Here is a 21,972-nt window from a genome sequence, read left to right on the forward strand (position 1 = left end):
TAATTGTGGTTCCCTGTCGAAAACTGTCTAGCTGGTCTTGGATTTTCTTGATGGCTTCTGTAATATTATAAGAGGCATCAACAGCCTGGGTAATATAACTGTCACTAATAATTGTACAAACTCCCCCTTGCTGTGCTAATTGATAATCCACTGTGTAATGTATCTGCTGTGCGTAGAGTCTGAGTTCAGCCAGCTCTGTGCTAGTTGCTTCCAGAGCTTTCAAGGTACTGTTGCCCAGGATAGTCAGGCCACATACAAGGTAATTTCGGTTTTTTGCGCTGACGACTCCTGCTCCCCCCCCCACCATAGATAGAGGTCCCAAAATTCCATATCCCAGCAATGACCCCAAAGTGGTCTGGACCTGCCAGTCATCACAGAACTTCTGACTGATGGAGTGGGTCACTCTCCTTCTCCGAATGTGTCCCTCATTGGGGCATGGTACAGTAAAGGACGCAATTATCCCTACTGCGAGCAGGTTTGGGTGGTCTGGGGTACCTGTCGCATGAGTCCCCTTAAATAGGAAAATAAATTCCGTCGCCGCTCGGTAACAGACATTGTCTTGTCCTTCTGTTTGCCTGTCCACCCATGTCACCCCCAATCCCCCCCAGCTGGTAAGTATTGAATGGGTATGTCCATGTGGCAGCGCTGACATGAGTGCCATTGTACTGACAGGAAAATGCTGAGAGACGTTCCCCCTCATGGGACAGTCTAGGACCAGAGGGCATCTTCTCAGAATAAAGTAGCACCAATTTAAGACTGAGTTGAGGAGGAACTTCTTCTCTCAGAAGGTTGTGAGTTTTTGGTCCTCTTTTCTTCAGATAGCTGGGAGGGCAGAGTCATCATGTGTATTTAAGGCAAAAAGCAGATTCGTGATCAGTAGGGGAATCAAGGGTTACAGGGAAAGTGGACACAAGTAATGTTGGATCAGCCATGATCCTCTTGAATGATGGAGCAGGCTCGAAGCACTGAATAGCTTTCTCCTATTCCTATTTCTTATGGTCTTATGAAATCAGCCCTCTTATTTTAACAATGCAATGTGTCAAGCATGAAAAATGTAGGGCAACTTGTAGTGCTGGTAGATTTGTTTAGACAGCTAGTCCTAGGCAGGCTCATCTCCTTCTATAGACATGGCTACATGGGTAAAGCACATTTGAATGTTAAAATCAGTTTTGCATCCTATCCCCTTTTATTCCCTTCTCCTCCAAAAAAGCATAAAGGAAATCACTGACATTCTAAAATGCAGATCTGTAACTGTGACAATTATTTATTTGCTGAAAGAACTCTGAAACTAAAACCACTTGTTCTGTTACTGTCTCATTTTGCTTTGAATGGACCTTAGGTGGCATGATATATGTGAATTATATAGTAATCTATAGGGTTTGGGACTTTTGACAAGTTCTTGAGTTGGCCTCAAGATATGAAAATATAAGAAAATTACTAAGACAGAATGAGCTTACAATTACAACAAATAATGTTATAATTTGTTATAGTATTTACTACACTTCAAAAATGATTCATTGGCTGTGAAATGTTTGAAGCGGCTGTGGAAGACACAATATTAACAAAAGTTCTTTCTGCGATACAGAATTAATTAGTGCCATCAATGGAGAAACATCTCACGCAAAATGTTTATCTACCTTTCCAATTTCTGAATTACAGAAAATAATGCAATTTTAACTCAGCTGTAGCTGTGCTATGTGCTACTTTCTGCTGCAGTTGCTAACCTCCTCCCTTCCAGGTTTCAATGCCCTGCATTTGACTACGTTTGTCAGAGTCCTGAAGCCTCCTAATGTATCAATGTATGAAAGATGGCAAACCGCCCTAGTATCAGATTTTACACTGCGGATTCCATTCCCTAAAATGACAACATCTAAGAATAGTTTGCCCTGATCATGCACATTTTTCTGGAAGACACCATAAAAAATCTCCACGTTCTGTTGGTAATCCTGATTTCTCCTCTATACACAATGAGAAAGAAACATCAAGAAATATATGGAAACAAACCATTAAGGTATTTTGATTTCATACAAACAAAATGCCTTGTTTTCAGATAGAAGCAAATGTTGTAAAAATCAGTTGTATCTTGGATATTTTGCTTGTTAATTGCTTTCCCTTTGCAGTTCTTCTTCATTTTATTTCTCTGTTACCTTTGATCTGCTTTTGTCCGAACTAACAAGTTCTTCAGTCTCCTACTTTCCGATTGCTTATTTCTCTCTGCTCATTTTATCTACTTAACTGGAAACAGAATTCAGTGCTGGAGCTGCTGGCAGTTGCAATTTGTATTGACTCACCCAGATACTCAAAGAATGTGACAGCCACTTTGATAAATGGGCAGAAAAAAATGTAGGAGAAAAACCTGAATGATGATCAAAGTTAGCAGTTTCTCTGACCTGTAGTTTTGAATCCTTTTCTTGTATATTTTATGTTACAACTAGAAGACAGTAGGTTCATAAATACTTAGAGACTTTGCACTTGAGTAACTGTAAGCAAGTTTCCATATTCTCCACAGGGCTAGCATATGTTCTCATTTTTGTTTGAGAAGGAAAGACTAATATGCAGTTAATTTTTTAAAATTTAAAAATCAAAAATACAGATTATGACTGGCAAGGAGTTCCATAGATGGAAGTGATATGTTGCTTGCTTTATTTCTGAAGACTTTTCAAATTGACGGTATCCTCAAGTCTAACTACAAATCACTTGCTTTCGTAACATAAACACTAAACAGTTAAGCAGTCGTAACATTTATGACTGTAAATCAGCTACTTTATACACTAGTCTAAACTTTCAAACATAATGCATGCATGTTGGCATAGGGTAGGATATCCTCATGAAAGTTACTCCTCCATAATAAGACTTTCAAGTGTATTGAATCCAAGAACAAGAGATGGATCTTATTTTGCTGCTTACCAAATAGGGCTAGAATATTATCACAAAATACAGGTATAAACTCCAGCTTTGCATGGGAGTTAAACTAAGATTGTGATCATCTATGGCACAGCAAGTCTCTGCCAGTAGACAGGTGGTCTGGCCATGCCACAATTGCTCTCTAATTCTACTGTTTTCATATTTGAGAGTGGCACCAGTGATCCTCTTACCTGTGGTTATTCATGCTGTGCAATGTATTGCCAAGCAGAACCTCCAGATTTTGCAGGATCCTGAAGTTTCAAAAGTGACACTGCCTCCATGAGAAATTCCATTCTTCTACCAGCTCTTTCAGTCATCTTTTCCACATATTTACTTCAGTGTTGACTGACTATGATTGTCACAGAAAAGAGATTAATTTTGCGTCTAAAGACAATTTGTACAAAGCAATAAGATCGGTGGCTAACCTTCTTGTCAAGGGACATTAACTTTGTTTACTTAGAAGTGAAAACATTACACTATTTATTTGTTTAATTTCCAATTGTGGATGCAATTAACTTTGAGTGACTTCGCTGTTGCTTTTGATTGGAAACTTTTAGATAAGGGGACTAACAAAGCACACTATAAATTACACTAGATAATTAAGTCATAGAGTCATAGAGATGTACAGCATGGAAACAGACCCTTCGGTCCAACCCGTCCATGCCAACCCAATCTAATCCCAACCCAATCTAGTCCCACCTGTTAGCACCCGGCCCATATCCCTCCAAACCCTTCTTATTCATATACCCATCCAAATGCCTCTTAAATGTTGCAATTGTATCAGCCTCCACCACATCCTCTGGCAGCTCATTCCATACACGTACCACCCTCTGCATGAAAAAGTTGCCCCTTAGGTCTCTTTTATATCTTTCCCCTCTCACCCTAAATCTATGCCCTCTAGTCCCTGATCCCAGGGAAAAGACTTTGTCTGTTTATCCTATCCACGCCCCTCATAATTTTGTAAAACTCTATATGGTCACCCCTCAGCCTCCGACGCACAAAGGAAAACAGCCCCAGCCTGTTCAGCCTCTCCCTGTAGCTCAAATCTTCCAACCCTGGCAACATCCTTGAAATTCTTTTCTGAACCTTTTCAAGTTTCACAACATCTTTCCGATAGGAAGGAGACCAGAATTGCACGCAATATTCCAATAGTGGCCTAACCAATGTCCTGTATAGCCGCAACATGACCTCCCAACAATAAAGTTATCTTTGGCTCAATGGCAGTACAATGATACTAGAACAGTGAGGGAATAAAATACAGAAGATTCACTGAAGAGTCTGGATTTCTGGATTCCTGGGTGAGGGGGGTAGGGGTGTAGAATAGCAGAAAAAGAGAATGACAAAATTAATTAAAATCAGTAATGTAGAATATAGAAATCTGTGGAAGATTGTAGAACTACCTGAATGAAAAGGACACCTTTTTGTGCATTAATTACAACATTCCTATGTTTCTTGCACAAGCATTTTGCAATTGTTTTCTCACATGTATTAAGCCGGAAAAACATTCTTGGATGTGTACATAATTATCTTTGATAATCATTAAGCAAGTATGCAAAATACTCAAGCCATTCTGACATTAGTAATATTCAAATCTAGTCAGCTGCCTTCTAACATCACACACTGCCTTCATACTTCATCCTAGCCACAATGGTAGTACTGGTCATTTGACAGTGGGTGGCTTGGGAAAAATAGTGAAAAACAAAACTTAAGGCAAAGCATAAGGCACACATAGATCATTTGCTGACAAACCTAGTGAAATCAGAAACCCTAATGGGTTTAAGGAAAAGGAATAAGAAGGAATCTTTTCAAAAAATGGGATTCTATGTTACTACAAATGTCTCAAGGAAATGCTGTAGACTAGTGAGATGGTTGGACCAATGGTCTTCTCATTGTTGTAACCAATTTTGCTTCAATGAACAGCCAGATGAGGAGGAATTTCTTCACTTCAGAGGATTGATAGTGTTTGGAATTTTTGCTCAAACAACAGTAGAAGCTGAGTCAAAGAATATACAGTAGTTAATCTGACTTAAACATATTTTGACTGACTCTGAAAGTTGAGGATTATGGATATAGGCAGGAAAGTAAAGTCAAGACGACAATCAGAGCAGGCAAGGCCGAGAATGGCAGGTTAGGTTCAAGAGGCTCAAGAGCTTACTCCTGCTGATATTTCATGATTTTTTATATTATTATGGAAAAAGTCTCCTCAATAAGTATATCTATTGGAGTAGAGGTATATGTCTCAGTCATGAATAAACCAGGATAGCAAACATATGCCTAAGACATTTTTATGATGGTAATTGAGATATGCACGTCCCTGTGTAACTGAATTATAAGTTGAATAACTAGCAACAGTACACATCTCAAAGTTATATACATTTTTTTAGAAAAAATAATCACACAGAGCAAGTAAGGCTCATCACACAAGTTTCCTGTTAAAATTTATGTTTATATGTACTTAGATGAGATTAAAATATTTTTTAGATTACTGACAGTGTGGAAACAGGCCCTTCGGCCCAACAAGTCCACACCGACCCGCCGAAGAGCAACCCACCCAGTGCCCTACATTTACCCAGTACTACGGGCAATTTAGCATGGCCAATTCACCTAATCTGCACATCTTTGGACTGTGGGAGGAAACCGGAGCACCCGGAAGAAACACACCGCAGACACGGGGAGAATGTGCAAACTCCACACAGTCAGTTGCCTGAGGCAGGAATTGAACCCAGTCCCTGGGGCTGTAAGGCAGCAATGCCAACCACTGAGCCACCAAGCCGCCCATATGAAGCCATATTAATTAACTGAGTTGGATGAATGTCTTAATGGGAACCAAAACAAAGAGTGGTTAGCTATAATGATCAAATACTTTATGAAAGACCTTGGTTCTGTACACCCAAGGACTTACAAAGGACAACTGCAGAATGAAGCTTGTCACACTTGAGTAATCTAGACTATAATGATAAATCAGCATAATGGAGTTTTGGAGATAAAGTTCTAGAGTTAGTGAAAATTACATAGATTCAGGATGGAGGTTAGGATGCAGTGAAAATTGTGCAGGCATTTCAAAGAAACAAAGAATTGACTGCTGCTGGTAAAACAGACATAGAACATAGAACATAGAAGAATACAGCGCAGTACAGGCCCTTCGGCCCTCGATGTTGCACCGATCCAAGCCCACCTAACCTACACTAGCCCACTATCCTCCATATGCCTATCCAATGCCCGCTTAAATGCCCATAATGAGGGAGAGTCCACCACTGCTACTGGCAGGGCATTCCATGAACTCACGACTCGCTGAGTAAAGAACCTACCCCTAACATCTGTCCTATACCTACCCCCCCTTAATTTAAAGCTATGCCCCCTTGTAATAGCTGACTCCATACGTGGAAAAAGATTCTCACTGTCGACCCTATCTAAACCCCTAATCATCTTGTACACCTCTATCAAGTCACCCCTAAACCTTCTTTTCTCCAATGAAAACAACCCCAAGTGCCTCAGCCTTTCCTCATACGATCTTCCTACCATACCAGGCAACATCCTGGTAAACCTCCTCTGCACCTGTTCCAGTGCCTCCACATCCTTCCTATAGTATGGCGACCAAAACTGCACACAATACTCCAGATGCGGCCGCACCAGAGTCTTATACAAGTGCAACATGACCTCAGTACTCTGGAACTCAATTCCTCTACCAATAAAAGCCAGTACGCCATATGCCTTCTTCACCGCACTATTTACCTGGGTGGCAACTTTCAAAGATCTGTGTACATGGACACCAAGATCCCTCTGCTCATCCACACTACCAAGTATCCGACCATTAGCCCAGTACCCCATCTTTTTATTACTCTTACCAAAGTGAATCACCTCACACTTAGCTACATTGAACTCCATTTGCCACCTTTCTGCCCAGTTCTGCAGCTTATCTATATCCCGCTGTAACCTGCCACATCCTTCCTCACTGTCTACAACTCCTCCGACATGCTATCAAAGCTTTTCATTTCACATTCATCAGGATAGATGCAAGGAATACAAAATTTTCAAAGGGAAAAATGTTTTATACTGCATGAGAGAAAGGATGCTGATTGATTGGTTGGTTAGCAGACTTTGATTTGTTAAATCCATTAATCCCTGAAGGTATGAACATTGGTAGACAGGATGGTGAAGAAGGTATGTGGGATGCTTGCTTTCGTAAGCTGAGGTATGGAATAAAGGAGCACAGACATCCATTTTCAACTTGACAAATCATTGGTTAGGCCACAGATGGAGTACTGTGCAGTTCTGGTTCCCACACTATCAGAAGGATGTGATTGCACTGGAGAGGGTGCAGAGGAGATTCACCAGAATAAAGAAGTCTGTATAGGCTGGGTTTGTTTTCCTTGGAGCAGAAGAGGTTGAGGGGGAATCTGATGAGGTGTACAAAATTATTATGGGAGGTATAGACAGAGTAGATAGTGAGAATCTTTTTCCCAAGGCAGTTGTGTAAAAGACCAGAGGAGCAAGTGGGTTAGAGGAGATCTGAGAAAACATTCATCCCAGAGGATGGCAAAAATATGGAATGAGGAGATCTCCCACCCACAGCTTCCAACCTCATAGTCCGGGAACCCTGCACTGCCCGGTTCTACCTCCTTCCCAAGATCCACAAGCTTGACCACCTGGCCGACCCATTGTCTCAGCATGCTCCTGCCCCACTGAACTCATCTCTACCTACCTCGACACTGTCCTATCCCCCCTAGTCCAGGAACTCCCCACATACATTCGACACGCCCTCCACCTCCTCCAAGACTTCCGTTTCCCCACCTTGGATATCCAATCCCTCTACACCTCCATCCACCATGACCAGGGCCTCCAAGCCCTCCGTTTTTTCCTCTCCCGACGTCCCCAACAGTACCCTTCCACCGACACTCTCATTGGTTTGGCCGAACTGGTCCTCACCCTTAACAATTTCTCCTTCGAATTCTCCCACTTCCTCCAGACCAAAGGAGTAGCCATGGACACACGTATGGGCCCCAGGTATGCCTGTCTCTTTGTTGGCTACGTAGAGCAGTTGATCTTCCGTAATTACACCGGCACCACTCCCCACCTCTTCCTCCGTTACATTGATGACTGCATTGGCGCCACCTGGTGCTCCCACGAGGAGGTTGAGCAATTCATCCACTTCACCAAAACATTCCACCCTGACCTTAAATTTACCTGGGGGACCATCTCTGACACCTCCCTCCCCTTCCTGGACCTCTCCATCTCCATTAGTGACGACCGACTTGACACTGACATTTTTTACAAACCCACCGACTCCCACAGCTACCTGGATTACACCTCTTCCCACCCTACCTCTTGCAAAAAAGCCATCCCGTATTCCCAATTCCTCCGCCTCCGCCGCATCTACTCCCAGGAGGACCAGTTCCATCACAGAACACACCAGATGGCCTCCTTCTTTAGAGACCACAATTTCCCTTCCCACATTGTTAAAGATGCCCTCCAATGCATCTCGTCCACATCCTGCACCTCTGCCCTCAGACCCCACCCCTCCAACCATAACAAGGACAGAACGTCCCTGGTGCTCACCTTCCACCCTACCAACCTTCGCATTAACCAAATCATCCAACGACATTTCCGCCACCTCCAAAAAGACCCCACCACCAGGGATATATTTCCCTCCCCACCCCTTTCTGCCTTCCGCAAAGACCATTCCCTCTGTGACTACCTGGTCAGGTCCACACGCCCCTACAACCCACCCTCCCATCCTGGTACCTTCCCCTGCCACCGCAGGAATTGCAAAATCTGCGCCCACACCTCCTCCCTCACCTCCATCCAAAGCCCTAAAGGAGCCTTCCACATCCATCAAAGTTTTACCTGCACATCCACTAATATCACTTATTGTATCCGTTGCTCCTGATGCGGTCTCCTCTACATTGGGGAGACTGGACGCCTCCTAGCAGAGTGCTTTAGGAAACATCTCCGGGACACCCGCACCAATCAACCACAGCATCCTGTGGCCCAACATTTCAACTCCCCCTCCCACTCTGCCGAGGACATAGAGGTCCTGGGCCTCCTTCACCACCGCTCCCTCACCACCAGATGCCTGGAGGAAGAACGCCTCTTCTTCCGCCTCAGAACACTTTAACCCCAGGGCATCAATGTGGACTTCAACAGTTTCCTCATTTCCCCTTCCCTCACCTCACCCTAGTTCCAAACTTCCAGCTCACCACTGTCCCCCATGACTTGTCCTCCCTGCCTATCTTCTTTTCCACCTATCCACTCCACCCTCCTCCCTGACCTATCACCTTCATCCCCTCCCCCACTCACCTATTGTACTCTATGCTACTTTCTCCCCACCCCCACCCTCCCCTAGCTTATCTCTCCACCCTTCAGGCTCTCTGCCTTTATTCCTGATGAAGGGCTTTTGCCCGAAACGTCGATTTTACTGCTCCTTCGATGCTGCCTGAACTGCTGTGCTCTTCCAGCACCACTAATCCAGAATCTGGTTTCCAGCATCTGCAGTCATTGTTTTTACCAAAAATATGGAATGTACTGCCTGAGAAAGTGTGGAGGCAGGTATCCTTCCAGTATTTAAGAAGCATCTGGAAGAGCAATTAAAATGCCAGGGCATTGTACGGTATGGACCAAGTGCAAGTAAATGGGATTAATACGGTTTCGTGTTTGTTCGTCAACATAGACATAGTTGGCCAAAGGAGCTGTTTCTATGCTGTATGACTCAATGGCTTTAAGAGCAGGTTAGAGGTTAAGAATTCTGCTACAAGTAACTCACCTCCTGACTCTCCAAAGCTTGTCCACAATCTAAAAGGCAAAAGTCAGGTGTGTGATGAAATACTCCTAACTTTTTTGAATAAGTGTAGCTTCAACAACACTCAAACTTGACACCGTTCAGGACAAAGCATCCCATTTGACTGGCACTACAAGATGCACTGCAAGAAGTCACAAAGGCTTCTTTACACAGCATCTTGCAAACACACAACAACTTCCATCTAGAAGGTCGAGTACATGGAAACACCACCAACAGCAATTTCCCTTCCAAACCTCCCACCTTGCTGACTTGAAAATATACTGCCATTCCCTCAATGTTGCTGGATCAATATCCCAGAACTCCATCCTTTACAGCTTTATAGGTCCACCTACACCAAATGGATTACAGTGGTTCAAAAAGGCAGCTTAATGCAGCCTTCCCAGGGGAACCAGGAATGGGAAATGAATGCTGGCCTAACACATATTTCATGATCAAATAAAATAAAGATTGACAACAGATGCAAAGAAAATGAATGTGGGAATATCACAGAGATCACTTTCTTTGGAATATACAGGATTCAATTGGTAAAGCCTACTCAACATCACAAGCCTACATTTTTTAACAATGTCAACATAAGAGGTATTGAAAATAAAAATTGTTATAGGAAATAGTGCCTAGATCTTGACAGTAATGATCATACTTTTGGGTAGTACTCACTATTTTTCCAACTTTTAACAAGGGGTTCAATTCAATCGAATGGCAAGTGATGTTTACGTGAGGAAATGAAACACTGTTCTACCTGAAGCACCTAATGACAGTGTCAAGTACTCCCAAGGCACGTAAAATAATAAAACCTTGCATTTATATACAGCATTTCATTACCACCGATCATCCAAGTCCACCTGACATCTAATTAAGTGTTTTTTTAACATATAGCAATAATTAAGACGGCACAGCAGCCAATTTGCTGACAGCTAAATACCACAAATAGAAATGGAATAACGATCAATTTTTCAGGTACTTAGATGTTGGTTGAGGGATAAAGGTTATCCAAGATGCAGGAAGATCTTCCCTGCTTTCATCTTTTTTATCCATCAGAAAGGGAAGACGGGACCTCAGCTTAACTTGTCATTCAAATGGGTCTGTCATTCCGCCAGAGTAACATTGAACAAGTTGTTGAAACTTGAATGTACAATTTTCTCATACAGGGGAAAGGTGTCATTGAATGACACATCAGACAATAAATGGAATGTAAAGTTTTGATGGACAAATGTACCTCAGAAATCTCAGGAGAACAACTTTTACTATTTTTTTCCTATTTTGCACACCAGACCTCTCTGTGTTGTTATCAATTTAGCATTTTAGGTCCATGCCATCAGAAAAAACACTCCCTACAAAAATTAACAGTCCATGTAGAGAGGAAGCTTTCTTAGGTTGTAGTAAATTTAATTCTTGATGAAGGGCTTTTGCCTGAAACATCGATTTTCCTGCTCCTCAGATGCTGCCTGACCTGCTGTGCTTTTCCAGCACCACTCTAATCTTGACTCCGATCTCCAGCATTTGCAGTCCTCACTTTCACCTGTAGTAAATTTGATTCCAGGTCCCAAAGTTGAAACACCAGTGCAAGTGAGTTTATCACTTGGCTGATAATCCAGAGCCAATCAGATCACAGGAAATTAAGGATGGGCAATAACAGTCAACCTTGCAGACAATGGGCATATTCCATATAAGAATACATACAACATGTACTTTGTGTCGGCAGCGATTGCTTTGATTGGGATCGATGTAGATCTTCCCCACACTATATTGCAGGTATTTTGTTAGTCAGTTCAAGAGGATTATGTACAAAGCAGCATGTGATAGAAAGAATCTATTGCTCAAGGCCAATCACATACGTCAAAACCATCACTGTCACAAAACCTCTGGTTTTGTTTAGTCTACTTTGTGCGGGTGCCACTTCAGAACTCTGAGTTTGGGAAGGGGCCAAATTTGATGTTGGCCAAATCCTCTAGTTTACCAATATGACATGGCATAAGAGGAGGTCACAAAAAGTTTCCTGCAAGGAGCCATGCAGCAAGAACCAATTGGCTATTGGTAGGCAACTTTACCTTGACCTGTGGAAGGAAATAATGCAACTTTTTTTGCTGATTAGAAACAGTTAATGTCAGGTTTTGAAATTAACTGCCCTGTTTCTAATGGTTGTTGAATCCAACAGATAGCAAACATGAAACCATTGTTTGCTCAAGAAGCACAGTCTCTAATCGACTTTAATCACTCACTCAGAATCCAGCTTCCTCTACAGAATGAAAAAAGCAGGGTTGATTCTAAACTTGATCCAAGCACAGAAGACCAGTTCCAGTTATGCTGTCAATTTTCACATAAATGAAAGGTGATAATATAATGGTGGAATCTGATTCTGATCCTTGGAGGTCTTTTCACGTATCAATGCTCTTAATTATAAATCCACTGTCATTTTGCAGCAATATTTAAATAGCACTCATGCAATCTATCAGATGTTCTGAGTTTGGCTCCTTTGAGAGTTTAGACTTGCCCAACAAAACTCTTACAAAATAAAGATATTATTGCGGGGTTCTTGGGGGGTATTCTCGCAAGCCTTGATCATGTGACATGTAAACACGTGACAGTGGATCACATGGTAACTGATCATGTGACATTTGATCTTGTGCTATCTAACTACATTGATGTCTTCTGATATGATTATTAAGATAGTATCCTTGGAACTGAATATCTTTGCTCGTGATGTCATGTCAACAGCTGCTTTGAGATAAGTTCCAAGAAATAAGAGATCAGCCACACACAGGCAGGAAAACGATACTGTGGGTGAAAGGAGGACTGAAGAAGTGGGGGAGGGGGGTGAGGGTCTGAAGGGAGGTTGACCAGATGTCCTGGTGTTGCCGTGACAGTTTTTCACCAACTGTCCTGATGTTTTGACAACTTCTTCCAAATTCTTCAATGTCCCTGTTTAGCGGGGCTGGAAGGGAGAAAATCTGTGTGGAACTTTCTCCTCCTTCCTTTAAGCAACCAGCTCATCACTTTGTACTGTCAGGGAATTGTCACTATTCTTTTTCTGCTGAGACTTCATTACTGATGGCACCTTTAGAACATCTATTGAATGTCCAACTCTAACTGGACATATTCTGGAAGATGTCATCATTTGGCCTCCCACCATCAACTGCCCCTTCCCCAGATCCCAGGTATTCATGATCATGAAGGGGACAGTCACAGAGAGGAAAGCAGGGGTGGCAGGTTTTTTGATTCCTTGTATAATAGCAACTCACTGAATTGCTCTGATAGCTAACCACAATACTGGTAACAATCAGACTGCCCTCAGAAATAACAGTCATACAAATGTCTGATCACTGCATTTAAATCAACATTGAAAAACGTTGTAAAAGTTTATGGAAGAATACAATTTGGAAGAGTCAGTGGAATTGCACTTCACTGTAAAATCATGAGGTCACAAGGAAATAACAATAACCGACAGAAAACTGGAAGTTTTAATGCAAATTGGGTGACATTCTGTCAAGAGACATGTGAAATACCCTGAATAACTCACATTTTGTGCTCACCTCTGAAAGTTTTTTTAAAAAAGGATTAAGGCAGCATGTTTCTGCTCTGAGTCACAGGATTGGATGGAGTAGAAATATGCAGGCTGGACCTTCACCAATGCGTGGTGGTGGAGAGTTATCAGAATTAGTCTACTCTTATACAAGCTCTGGCACTCAGCTCAACAGCAACACTGGCTTTGGGAGCTTCTCGCCAGACCAGACAATACTGTAAAGTGCAAAAACATTCCAACTTCTCAATTTAAGAGGAAGCTGTCATATAACTGAAGGAGCTCTTTGGTGTTTTGAAGTATAGCAACAAAAATGCCCACTATATTTTGGTGTCCGGACTCAAGGGGTATGTTACATGCCATTAAGCATCTGGCGTATCAGTGAAGCATAAAACATTCCTACAAAAGTTCAAGTTTCATAACTTGGTAGGATTTTCTTTTTGAAATAAAATTCACTCTTCAGCCAGTGCTCTTAAAGTGTTTGCTGTAAGTATCCTAAGCAGCATTTCATCTCTATTAATTCAGGCTGGTTCTATTCTCCTTATTGTGTACAGAAAATCCCAGCAATTACATTGTGAAGTTGGCCAACAGGCGAGTAGATTGTTATGCTCCCAGTTGATATTAATACAGGGCGACCCCCGCATCTGCGGAATCGTTTCCCGTGGTGAACATATTATAGGGAACATTCTGAAACCAGGGACCTGGAAACTGCCAGGAAGGTATGTTTCCCATTTAACTGAATGAGTTCACTCCTATTCACGTTTTCGGGTATCCACGGTAGGTCCTGGAATGTATCCCCTGTGGGTACGGGAGGGACTACTGTACTAGATAAGTCAGATCTCAGACTGAAACCATGGCTTGATAACTCATTTTTGTTCTGTTTTGGCTTTAGCAAAGTAGTGTCTGATTAAAACAAAAACACAAAATGCTGCAGATTTTGCCTCAAAGGTAAAATTGAAGTTTAACCAAAATTAAGTTAAAATAGAAACTGGTAAAGTAACCAAAAACATTACTCCTGCAATACTCACAACAGAGTTCTTGCATCTAACACTTTGATTTGTTTAAATCATTTATATCTTTTCAACAATTCAACTTTTAGACTGGAACTGCAGATAACTTTCTCCTGGATCTATCATACACCTGAGATTCAAAGTACGTAGCTTAAAGTAATCTTTTCATGGTTTTGTCCCAACACTTCTGGTCTCAGACTAATATTAACTTTTCACTGAAAAGTTGCTTGGTTCACTATATTTTCTTCCCTTCTCAAGACCATGGGGCTATATAACCCTCCTATTCTAAGCACTTCACAGGACTGCTCCAATCAAAGTAAAAACTGAAACCAAATGTCTCCCGTTCTACATTATGAGGTTCCTTAAGCTTAAGAAAGATTCCAGAAGTCTCTAGAAAGCCCTGCAGCTTCATTATTTACCTTTTGGATTGCAAAACATAGGAACATAGAAATTAAGTGCCATTTGGCCCTTTGAGCCTGCATCACCATTCAATATGACCATCACTAATCATACAATCTCAGTATCCCATTCCCATCATCTGTTCATATCCCTTGATTCCTTTAGTCGCAAGGGCCATGTCCAGTTCCCTCTTGAACATATCTAATGAACTGTCCCCAACAGCCTTCTGTGGGAGAGAATTCGACAGGTTCACAATTCTCTTGAGTGAAGAAATTCTTCCTCATCTCAGTTCTGAATGGCTTACCCTTTATTCTTAGGCTGTCTTAAACAATCTAAAGTAAACAAAAGTCCATTAGTGGTGCACACAAGCCCATTCACTGTAAAGTCAGGCTTCAAAAAATGTTTTAAAAGAAATCAATATGACGACAGAAATATGTACAAGTTAAATTTTGACTTCAAGCACACAGAAAACCCACCGGTTACTAACCCAAAATCCAGAAACCTAAATTGGCAATAAATAATAGATAAATTCTACAGCTAACATCACAGCACTGACACGCACATCAATGCCCAGTTTCCTTCCAGTACAAAATTGTGATCTCTGTAAAGGGGGTTGTGCATTATTGGGCAACTCATTCATTAACTCTATTGTGCTTGTTTCTTTTCCTGCATAGTACTTTGTTAAAGAGCTGGGTCCATAAAATACAACACACATTTTGTGCCCCAGGTGCAATCTGCTGCAACTGGGCACATGAAATTGGCGTTGAGCAGTGGCAAGTTCCTATAGAGATGTCAGGACTTACATGGCTGTTCAATTGATTTATTATTTATTCTTTTCAAAGCTTCTACAACACTTGGCTTTACGGTGAAGTTTAGTGGGTCATGGGGAAATGATGGAGAACAGGACTTGATGAGTCACTTTTGCAGCGAGTTGATATACACATGAAGAGCTAAGTGCTTTCTTCTATTCTGAAGCCATTCTATGTTTTTTATGAATTTTCTGCAGCTGTTGAATCCTCAAGAACTAACACTTATTATCTTCTAAGGCAGGAGAAAGTGAGGTCTGCAGATGCTGGAGATCAGAGCTGGAAATGTGTTGCTGGAAAAGCGCAGCAGGTCAGGCAGCATCCAGGGAACAGGAGAATTGACGTTTCGGGCGTAAGCCCTTCTTCAGGACTTCCTGAAGAAGGGCTTATGCCCGAAACGTCGATTCTCCTGTTCCCTGGATGCTGCCTGACCTGCTGCGCTTTTCCAGCAACACATTTCCAGCTATCTTCTAAGGCACTTTTCCTGGTTAGGAGCATAGAAGTCCCTTCAATACTGACAGTTACTTTTAATTCAGATAAATGTAACATTCAGCTTTCTGTATTTGATATGAATTGACCATCCCTTAAACCAGGAACAGCTCAAAATGGGCTTATCTGTTTGTCAAAAAGAGACATTTTATAGCTTCTACAAGGCACATTACAGATAATCATCTACTAAATTTTAAATTAAATGAACGACTGCTCTATGAAAGTTGTTTTGAAAACCAACATTTTGACAGTCACCTTAGCAAATTGCACTACACAAGCAAACTGCACTACAAAAGAACGCCCATTTACAATCATCTCCATGAACAGCAGTAGTTTATACAACAACATTCACTATTATCAAGTATCCCCAATCATTAGTTTTCCTTCTTTTCAAAATTGTCTACCCTTTGTCTAAACAATTTCAATTTGTTTTTCCTTTGAATCGCCATGTCTATTCTCTTTATCATAATGAAGGAGACATGAGATGGCACCATGGATTCTGGTCTAGTGAATCCTACTTGTCGACTTAGCTGCTTCTGATTTGGCAAAGTTAAAAAAATAAATCAACCCAAGCAAATATGAGTGAATAATCTGGTATTTCAATCTGTTCCGCTGCATTACACTTTGCCAGTATCTCAACTGTACAGATTGGGGTGGACCAAGTCAGAAGTCACATGCCACCAAAATGGGTGCCCAGCAGTTCTTACTGGTAAGCTGCTGTCAGAAAAGTAACATGGGGATCTGTTTTGGGTGTCCCGTCTGTCCATTAGAGGCATCCTGCAAAGTCAATCCCCCTTTAACTCTTGCCCCAATCACTCAAGTACCCACCTCATTGGAGTCTGCTGGCCAGGTCCAACTGATACCCTGGATTTATCTTCAAGGTAAAAACAATGACTGCAGATGCTGGAAACCAGATTAGAGTGGTGCTGGAAAAGCACAGCAGTTCAGGAAACATCCGAGGAGCAGGATCTGGATTTATCTTCAGTCCAGGAACTGAATTGATCACCTAGTGACACTGGGCAATTAATCCAGAACCCCAGCTAATATTGTGGTGAGATGCATTCAAATTGCACCATGACAGATGTGAAATTTCATTTTAATTATGAAGTCAGGAATAAAAAGCTAGCTTAATAGAGAATAAGTAACCACTGTCAATTGTTGTGTTCACTATTGTTCTCTAGGGATGGAAATCTTCTATTATGAGCGGCTCTGGCTCATATGTGATTCCAACCCATGGCAGTGTGAATGACACCAAGCAGCCTTCTAGGCAATTAGGGATGGGTAATAAATGTTGACTTCAAAAGTGACAGCCATGTCCCACGACTGAATAAAACAAAGCTTCCACCTTCCATGACCTTCAGCTTCTGGTTATAGTCCCAGCGTCTGGTTATAGTCCCACTTAAACCTGCCTCTGGTGGGATAACAGAGCTATCAGACAATCAGATTGGTCAGCAGCTTTATAAAACAGGACTTCTTCCCCAAATGGGGGCGAAAGTCCTGTCTTGATCCAATTAACACCCGCTAAATGCAAAATAGCTGAGGGCAGCTGTCTTTCCAGTGGGTGGGCTTCCTGACCAACTTTTTATTCTGGGTGGAGTACATTGTGCCCTGTAAAATATTGAACCGCATTTCAAATGCAACTCAGTCCTTCTAGCTCATTATTTCCCTTTACATCACAAAGCACATCCTCAAAAACCCTCTTCAGCCTACCATTGTGTCTTCTTCACTTTATGGCCCTTCTGTTAAACAGCCATATGCTCCCCCTCCTATACATTAAAGAGTCTCAGATGCCTTTCCACATATGCAGACTGTTATAGGAAAGCAAGTTGTTAGCCGTAATTTATAAACTGCAAAACTGCAAAACATGTAAAGTGCCTTGCTTTTAATTACCGGTAGAGACTCTGAAATATTGAATTCACATTCACTAGAATTGACTAAAATAAGAAGTCAGTCCTGAAGCACCATGATGTGGAGATGCTAATGTTGGACTGGGGTGGGCTGAGTCAGAAGTCACATGCCATCAGATTATATTCCAACAAGTTTATTTAAAAATCACAAGCTATTGCAGCACTGCTCCAACAGGCGAAATCACTTCACCTGACGAAGGAGCAGTGCTCCGAAAGCTTATGATTTTAAATAAACCTGTTGGTTTCGTGTGATTTCAGATTTACTACTGAAAAGCTTCAAGCGATTCTTTGAGTAAAAGTGTGTTACCTGACTACCTAAACATTGGTCTATTTGCACAGTTCATTAGAGTACAAACATTCCCACTTCTTGCCTTTCCTTTAAAAAAGCAAAAACAAATTGTTGAAAAGCTATAACAGTGATTGGACTTGACTTTGCATCTCTTTCTCTGAGCTCAGCCAGTCAAAGACCATTAAAAGCAGAATGCTGCACAGCCACCTAGAATGTTACATACAAAAACACTCCACTTTCCATTCACAGGCTGGCATTAAAGAAGCTTTCTCTATTCGCAGCATGAAGCTTCATTTGCAAATTAAACAAGAAGCTTTACTGTGGAAAAAATGAAAATCACTTCCAACTAACAAACATATCATTTGTTTATCTTACTCAACTATCAAATGTGTTGAATCTCCTGACAAACCTGCAGACCATTCTGAAGTCAAGCTTCATTTTCAAGGGATGGGGGTATGTAAAATATCTGCAGCTGGCTCACCATTACCTCCAAAGACAGACATTAAAGTTGGGAAGCTGTGCTTTGAGGATGTTGCTTTCTTTGTTAATAGTCATGTATATTACAATACAGACATTTGTTGCTTATCAGAAACTGGAGGCTATAAAATGCTGGTACAGTGCTGTAAGCATTTGTCACATAGCTTTTATAAACAGGCCGCTCTTTAAAGCTTGCCGTCTCCAGGCACTCATATAGAGTAAAATATGAGATAATATTGTCAATAGTAGCTGGTGTGCAAGTTTCAAAGTTGCTAACATGATTATATAACTGAGCTTTTGAGAAACCACTGCCTTTCACTGCTATGAGAGGTCAAAATATAATGATTGTTTGTAGAGTATTCGAAGAATTACTCAACTGAGAGGTCAGCGATTCCATGTAATTGGATTGGAGAGGTCAACATATTGCACAAAGAAAGTAGGAATACACCCCACTTACCCCTGAAGCAAGTGAATGTGGTTGACTGTGATTGGATGTGCTCTCCAAAATGATCTGGTGAACCCATTAGGTTCAACTGCAATATGAGGCAGGCAACAGTGAAGGTCAATCATGTCTTCTGCATCAGTACAGTTAATTTTAGGTTATTTGCTTGTGGGTATGGTTGCTATGGGAAAAGAACTAGCCCTCGTAGCCCTACAAAAACTGATGAAAACTCAATGAATTCGGTGCATTCTGAATATCAGAATAGCTATGGTCCCTAGGTTTCACTTTAGTATGGTATCTTTCTGTTGAACAGAGGACAGGTAATTTTTCAGATATCCATTCAATGAAAGAGCGACAATAGAGCTTCCTGTCAGGACTATCATTCAAGGGTATTAGCTCATAAAATTTACTTAAGTAAGAAATTGTGACATTGAAGGCAAAATAAAATTACTTGAAGCTTCATAACATAAAATACTCCATATTATTTGTCCAACTTGTTAATAGCAAGTATTTATGTTAAAAACTGTGATGTCCCCCTCCTGTTCTTTGTCCACCTAATATAAATTACTACTGTTAACAGAAAGTGCTAAAAAAATACACTTTTAACAAAGTTACATTTCAAATACAAAAAATACTCTACAAGAAGGTTATGCCATCCATGGCTAAGCAAGAAAGTTGGTTATCAGAAATGGTTTCAAATTGAAAGAAAGGCACAGGATTAAAAATTAGTGGTAGGCAAAAGATTATGAAATTTATAGATGAATAAAAGAATGATAGATAAAGAAAATACATTATGGGGAGGTGAGCAAGGCATTAAAAAATAAAATCAGTAGCCAACATTGGCTTTTAAGTGATGAGGCTGGGAAATTAATAATGGCAATAAAATGAAGGAGATAGTGAACAACTATCTTATGTTTTCTCTCACACTACACAGAAACTAAAAGTATCCCAATAGTAGTAGAAAATCAGAGGGCAACAGGGAGGAAGAAATTAAAACAATCATTATACCTAAAGAAAGGTCCCTGGAACTTGTGTCCAACATTGTTGGATATTAAAATAGAAACTGAGGTGGGAGATACATTGTTTGCAGTCTTCCAATTTTATGTAGATTCTGAAATGGTCACAGTGTATTGGAAGTCAATTGTATTAAAGGAGGGATGAAGACAGAAAGCAGGAAACTTTAAGCTAATTAAGCCTAATAACAATAATTGGAAAATGCTGGAATCAATGATTAAAGAAGTCATAGCAGAGTATGTCATGATATAATCAAGCAGAGTTGACCCGGATTTACAGAAGTGAAGTCATGTTTGACATATAAACTGGTTCTCTTTGAGGATGTAAATGAACAGTTTTGGATAAAGGGATACAAGTAAGATATACAGCTGATTCTCACACTTTTTGGGCCACTTTTTGGACATTCTAAAGATGAGCAGGTCAGGTGAATTGTCCATGTTAAATTGCCCATATATTAGGTGTTTTAGTAAGGAGTAAATGTAGTGGAATGGATCTGGGTGGGTTACTCTTCGAAGGGTTGGTGTGGATTTGTCAGGCCAAATGCCCTGTTTCCACACTGTATGGAATCTAATCTAATCGCCAGTTGCATTGAATTTTTTTGGAAGTTTTTTTTGCCATGAGATCTAGGGAGATTACTTGCCATGTCTTTCCAATTTCACTTCATCAATAATCTACCTCACCCCATAGCATCTTTCACATCCAATTCTACTGCCATCTTAACACACGCCATTCTTCAAGCAGGAGAAAGTGAGGACTGCAGATCCTGGAGATCAGAGTCGAGAGTGTAATGCTGGAAAAGCACAGCAGGTCAGGCAGCATTCGAGGCGCAAGGGAGGGCTTATGCCCGAAACATTAACTCTTCTGCTCCTCGGATGCTGCCTGACCTGCTGTGCTTTTCCAGCACCACTCTCTCGACACTCTTTTTGAAGCAACTTGCCACTGAACCGATATCTCTCAAAAGATTAGCATCCTTGAGTCCCACACCATATTTTAAAAAGTCCTCATTCTGGAGATGGTGAAGGAGAGGTTTGCAACATGATTCTTGGTCAGGAACATGGAGGGAGTGGTCCACAGGATGGAGGCCTATCCTCAGAGGACCACAGAGAAGCAAGCAACACCAGACCCTGGCAGCTTGGTTTGAGGCAGCCATCCAGACTAGTGTGGTTTAGAAGGTCTGGAGGGATAGCTAGCAGTGGCACAAGGACTTCACTGCCCACCATTGTAAATGCCACACTCTTCTCTCTGCTATTTCATATTCACAGTTTCAGTATCAGGGACAATCACCTACCAAAGCTCATGTTCTGCCACTCTCGCCACTGCCTATGTCACCTTCCCTCACACTCCCCAACAGCACCCTCTAACATTTCAGGCCACTAATTCTGCATGATCCCTGCACTGCCTACTCACCCACCAACTACACCACATTTCAAGGCTGTGCACCAGCACTACCAGCCTATGCCACCCACTTTCATCTCACTCATTCCCTTTGTTTCTCTCTTTCCAGGAGAAGACAGCCCACAATAGGGCAGAAGGAGTCTGAATGGGTGATAAAGTGTCTGGCATCAAGTCCTACAGAAGGAGAAGATCCGATCCCTCAAGAAAAACCAGAGCCACCAACCAAGTATCACTCTACTCCACTGCAACTCTCACAATAACTTACACCATTGTCATTTATTGCAAACCACTTCTAACCATTGCTCAGTACACCTTCTCTCTCTCTGACATGCAGGTACCAGTGGGATGTCAACAACCTAAGCAGAGTAGCCTGCTTCATTATAAGCCACCTCCTTGACCTCTAAAAGACTACAGTACCCAGGCCTCCGAGGAAGTATTGCAAGGCTGCTTCCTGCTCCCCAACCAAGTCAGATACTGACATCTCAGTGTGAATGACAGGCTTAGAAAGTGTGAGAAAACACACTGGT

General features: G+C 41.5%; 1 protein-coding gene and 1 long non-coding RNA gene across 3 annotated transcripts in view; one reads left to right on the forward strand and one right to left on the reverse strand.

Moving 5' to 3' along the window:
- The window catches only part of slc6a9 (solute carrier family 6 member 9), a 244,093-nt gene that overhangs the window by 162,557 nt on the left and 59,564 nt on the right, over positions 1-21,972 (reverse strand). The window lies entirely within an intron of this gene.
- LOC148149121 (uncharacterized) lies at positions 1,948-21,914 on the forward strand. Its single transcript, XR_015758137.1, has 3 exons — positions 1,948-2,011; positions 21,555-21,671; positions 21,780-21,914. It is a non-coding gene; the product is annotated as an uncharacterized LOC148149121 (long non-coding RNA).

The sequence above is a fragment of the Chiloscyllium plagiosum genome, unplaced genomic scaffold (genome assembly GCF_037043375.1).
Source record: "Chiloscyllium plagiosum isolate Xiang-an unplaced genomic scaffold, Cpla_swu_hap1 HiC_scaffold_9, whole genome shotgun sequence".
Taxonomy (NCBI): Eukaryota; Metazoa; Chordata; class Chondrichthyes; order Orectolobiformes; family Hemiscylliidae; genus Chiloscyllium; species Chiloscyllium plagiosum.